Here is a 6,000-nt window from a genome sequence, read left to right on the forward strand (position 1 = left end):
GCTGCTCCAAAGGCACCTTCAGGGCTAATGTGTTTGACATTGTTTTGCTTGCGCTTCCTGCTGCAAATCAAGACGACACTTAGGAAATTAATGTATAAAGCCCCTTTATTGCACCACTACATACCGTTAGCAGCTCAGAGACCAGCTGTGAACACTTGCTTGCCAAAGCTTCCTATTGACTTTGTGAAAGCACAGAGCACTTCATCGGGCCATACGGAGACAGTTTTTTAACCTTTTTTCCCCACACCTTCTCACTTTTCCCTCCCCAGTGTTGCTGGCCTCAGCTTTTTGTAACCCAGCAGAGATGCACTCTCCTTAGAAGGACGAGGCAAATCCATCAAAATCTAATGCTCTGCCCCATTTGAAGCCGTTCAAGAAACAGCACACATGAAATGAGGCTTTCTGTTATGGTTTTCAGTGAATAAATATACATCAGAAGGGTGTCACGGGGGCACTGCGCTAAAAAATTAATGTTTTGAGGGGGCAGTATATACATATTTTCTTTAACAGAACATTTTCTGTGCACTTTGATCAGAATACACTTATTGGCAGAGATAATTTTTCAAAAATAATTACTATTGGAGCTGTTCATATTATTAGTTTTCATAAATTCATCCAGTCACAATTAATATCTGCCTGTCAAGGACCTAAAAGGGAAGGCATTCAATATTTCTTGTCTCTAATTTTAGTATGATCTGATTTTCCCCTGGTTGCCTTTCCAAACACCTGGGGCCAGCCATATGAGTAAATTAGATTGTGCTAAAATGCATATTAATGAAGCTCAAGCAATGGTTCCCTAAAGGGACAGTAAAACTATATATAGCTCCTTTTTTTCCCCTCTCTTGGCTAATGTGCCTTTCAACACATTTGGGTCCTAGTAAAATCACGCCATTTTGGAATAGCCAAAAAATTACAAAGAAACTGTTAAAATAAAAACTGAGAAGCACATTTATTTGAAGTGTATAAATGATCACACCTTTTAGCACTTGCATTTTAAAATTACTTCCTATTAAAAATGGATTGGATTTTCTTTTAATTGACTTATCCTATGAGAAAAAAATAATATCAAGATATTTGGAGTGGTAAGAAGTGGCATATTTGTTAATTGCCTGCAGTGATTTCTGCATTTTCTTCTCCATAAAAAAACATAGTGCTCATTGTAATGGATAGCAGTGGAGGGTGGACAACCAATTACCATGCGTGACCCTCAGGATACAGAATGAAAAGAAAGAGTTTTGGGAAAAGGGCACTGGAATAAATCCCAGTTCCTCCAGGAAGTCCCGTGGTGTTATCGGGGATTGTCTACAGCAGCATTTCAGTCTGGAGCAGGAGGGTGGTTTTTAAGTGAATCACTGCTGATGACACCTTGCTTGGCACCACAGAGTGGTCATAGAGCACATGCACCAGCTTCATTCAGGAGAAACTAAACTGGAAGACAGACTCCAGCAGCACATTTAAAGTGCACTGACTCCTAATGGGCATTCAGCTCACAGAAAGACTAGATGAAGTCCAAAATGGAAAACTCCTAAATGCGTGGGCACTGGGTCCTCAGCACCACCACTTGATGCAGAGGGAACTGCTTGGATGACTAGGGAATACCAGGTTATCATACCAGAAAAAATTGGTTTCGTAATTAGACCAAAGGTTTAGAGAGGATGTGACTCAGTGATAAACAACAGGAAGGGAAAAGAACTACCAAGTCATGAAACAAACTGACACAAAAACAAGTGAGTATTAATTGCTCACATCCTAGAAATTAGAAGGAAGATCTAAACACAGATCTAAGGATTAGAAGGAAGGTCTAAACAGAACTGAACTTTTGGAACAACCTTTCAAATGGAATATCATGGCTTAAGGGAGATCCAAATGCTTTTAAAATGCAGTTTATGGAAGGAATTGTATAATATGGCTGCTTTTAAGTGTAGGGGGCAGAATCTGACAGTTTACTCTGTTAGAAAGTGATGTTTCATTCCTAAGCATTTTCAAAGCACCGATGTAAGTCATCCATATTATAATCAAACCACATTTTAAACAGATTCAAGCCATTTCAAGTGCCTTTAAGTGTAAAAAGAGGGGAAAAATATACAGATGACTTCTCACTGTAAAAAAAATTGGGCAAATCTTTAGGATGAGGAATAATGTCTCTGTTAAACTCGAATTGGATGGAAATATTGAAAGTGGCATATTTGTTAATTGCCTACAGCGATCTCTGCATTTTCCTCTTCACAAATACTGTAGTGCTCCCTATAATAGATAACAACTACAAACAGTGTCTTTAGAAACAGTCCAATGTTCATGCAATTGCAGCTTGTGGATCTACATGCCAGTTAGCAGTCCTGCCCATTTATGTATTTATTTCTAATGCACAGTGTAAGGCATATCAGAAGAGGCAATCAAGAGCAGAGACACTCAGAATCAGTGGCTACTTCTCCAAGTGTTGCATGTCAGCCAGGGGCTTTGCCATGCGTGGTTTTCAATTAGAAAGAGGAGATGTGGATTCAGGAAGAATTCACGTAGTTATTAAGGTTTTCATTTTCTTCTGAGCACCCTTCAGAGTCAACAATTGAAAATACAGGATAAGAGCTCTCTTTGTATTTAATGAAAATTTGCTTTCTCCATTCCACTCTTCTGTCCCAGTGAAATGAAATTTTTAAGCGTGCCAAAGTGTTAGCTGTAACTTTAAAAACAGCATTCAATTTTACAACTATTGAAGTTTCATTCTGAGTATTTTATTATTCCTATTATTGGTTTCCTTCCCCCACTACCTGTGCTAGGTTTCCGTCTCTACCCTCAAATACCCACCCTCTTGCTCTTCCCTCTGAAGGCAATCCCAGCCTCCCTGCCAGAATCTCCCCTTTGCCACCATGGGCAATGTTTGGAGCCTACTGGTTTCCAGCATCAAGAACTGCAGAAGAGAGCATCCCTGCTACCTGCCTCCTCCCTCCCTCCCCACTACCACTCATCTCTAGGGGCAGGCAAAACGTGTCTGTCTTCTCTTGAAGCTGAAGCAACAGTTCTTGAGGTAGGATATCTTGGTAGGAAGTGGTCATTTGTTTCCATTGATTGCTCTGGACACTGGCAAAGCTTGACTCAGGTGCTATCCAGCCTTGATGTGGGTAAAACTGGAACTAACGCTGGCCCCTCCAAGACGTAAAGATTTTGTGAAGGTTTGGGGGTCACTCATGATGAAATGGGCAGCCAGTTGAGAGAAGGAAAGTCACCCAGATGTGGATGCACAGGCAAAGGATGGTCTCATTCAGAAGCAGTCCATGGGTTCTACGAAGAAAAATTGGTAGTTTCAGTGTGGTCTCCTAGGAAAGGAACATTAATTCAGGGCTCCCACAGAGTTTTATGGGAGCTCTGCTTTTATTCTGTAACCATATGATGGTTCAATTGGGCTCTGAAAAATTAAAATGCCAAACATTAAGTTAGTGCATATTAATAAATGCACAGTTAAAAACTAAAGACAGAATGGTAAGAAAGCAAGATTTGGCTAAGATATTCTGACTACATCAGACAGTGTCTTTCTATAAAAATAATTCCAGGTTAGTTAAATTGCTCTTAGAAAAATTAAATCTTATGCATAAAATATGCAAGACCTTTAACTTTTCATCTTTTATGTTTTAATTGTATGGTAAAACATTATTTTGTTAAAGTAATTTTGTGCATTTAATTTTGAAGCCGTTTTCAAAAGTCAGTGACATGGTTTTAAAATATAGCACATCAAATGATATTTCCATCGATATACAGCAGTTGCCATAAACAGCCTTAATTTCCGGTCTAAATTACTGATCTAAATATATTCAGGCAAATTAATGCAATGGAAGATTATAGAACCCAAACTGTAGATTTGTTTATTGCAACATGTTTCACTTGCATCTTGTCTGCCATTCATACAAGGTTACTTCAAGTTTAGTAATTTTTTTCCATTTTCATGCTCAAATTGAGAGGAAGACATGTCTCCAAATGTTCATAACTGAGTTGAAAAACAGATTTTTGGACTAATCTGTTCACTGGAATATTATTTCCTATATATCATACATCATAGATTCGTTTAAACTGTTACCACTGTGTTCAGCTGTTTAAGACTTCAAGTAAGTGAACAATAAGTAAAATTGGCCTTTCAAGTTATGTGTGGGGAATTTTTGAAGCAGCCAGCCCTCCAAAGAGTACTGAGGCACAGAGAATTACCAGTACACGTGTGGGGTTTTTTTGCAGCCTGTCTCCTGATGATGGCTTCGTAATTGGTTTTGGAGTGACACATGGTGCGGGCAGTCTGAACCAGGGCACTTACTGAGACTGGCTTCATTGAGAAAGTGTTGTATTCATTGAGGACAGGATTTCTAATAGCAAAAATATGTCTTAGCTAGTGATATACCACTAATCATCTCAGGTTGGGACAATAGAAAGTAGATTAGCTCTCACAGCAAGCGTTAATGCTGAAAATCAAAAGCAGTGAGTGGTAAAATTTATTTCATAGTCCTCAAGAAGAAAAGACTTCTACTTTACTACAAATTAAGACCTGGTTTCTATGAGAGAGCAGACCGTCCTCTCACTCTCCAGACTACTTTAAAATTAAGTCTTTTTCTCTTCTTTCAGACATTGTAGCTTACTATGAACAAAAAACCTTAATTGTTCGGTATGTCACCTTCTGTTTGACGGGAGGAAACGAGGAACGATTACTGTGTCTGTGGATTTCACATGGAGCTGGGGAAGACAATAAAAAATGAAGTGACTTTTTTTTAATAAGGGAAAATGAAAAGAAACCATTTATGAGCAGCAGAATGAATGGCTGTCTTTGATTTTGTGTGTGTGTGTGTGTCTCACAATTGAATTGGGTTAGCCTCACCTTCATTCTATTACTTCTTAAATCTCTCACTTGCCGCGCTTTGATGTGGTGCAGGGGGCTGGAGGTGGGAATGGGTATCAACAGACTGAGGACCTTCTGCGCCTACATGTCCGTGTGAGCCGAGAACTGCTCTGCTCATCCCAGGGAGGAGAAGGCTTTGTGAGCAGAACGTGTTGTGTGCTGGCCCTTCGCAGGAACTCAACATCCTTAAACTGATTGCATTGCCAGGTGTGGCTAATGCTGGTCCAACAAATCAAAAGTTGGTCAAAGGGAGCTGAGGTAAACAGAAAGCATCATATGAAAGTGGGATAAAAATACAGAAACAAAGAGAATAAAATTACATAGAGTAAAGAGAAATTGATTACAGTTGAGTCAGTGCAAAATCAGCTGGCTCTTCCACATCTCCTGTACCTTCCCCATCACCCTTATCCCTTCTTCCATTCACCTCATACTCCCTTCGCCTGATGAAAATACTCACTTTGTCTCATGTCTGATATCAAGTAGGAATAATTTGGAAAATCCCATCTGGGACTTCTTCAGGACCAGGTGTCTCCAAACATCCAAATTTGCCCTGGGCACAAATTGGAATTTGAGGTTCTTAAAAACACATAAAGCTTGTGGTGAATGACTTCAAGTTGGGCAACCAAAGGTTGGCTGTCTGCAATCTGTCGGAGCATTGAATATATAGCAAATTGGGAGCCACTATCTTGGGACACAGATAATATTTTTCAGTCTGGGAAATTCCCCGTCAGGTGTGTGATTTATCACAAAAAGCTGGAAGACCCACTACTGCTGGCACACAGGTCAACCATGGGCACGCAAAACTGATTCGTATGGGCAGTATACGGTCACCCAGCCCCAGGTGTACAAAAGCTCCTTTTCCAGATGCCTTGCAACTGCAAAAGCATGGGGAAAGCCATGTCCCATATGCTTTTCATGCAGTGCATGGGATTAAAACATATAGTAGAGGAAATCTGACTTTTTCTCTGACATCTGGCAACCCTAGCAGCAACTGTGCTGCCTTGCAGGCCCTTTCAAACCAGCGCCCAGAGCTTGGACCTTGCAGACGTGGGTCTTGAGGTGGCACCGAAAGATGTGCTGGTGTAGACACGGCGTCAAGAAGGTCCGAGTCAAACTTCCAGCCGCAGCCT

Source organism: Haliaeetus leucocephalus, unplaced genomic scaffold, assembly GCF_000737465.1.
Source record: "Haliaeetus leucocephalus isolate CR32 unplaced genomic scaffold, Haliaeetus_leucocephalus-4.0 Scaffold406, whole genome shotgun sequence".
Taxonomy (NCBI): Eukaryota; Metazoa; Chordata; class Aves; order Accipitriformes; family Accipitridae; genus Haliaeetus; species Haliaeetus leucocephalus.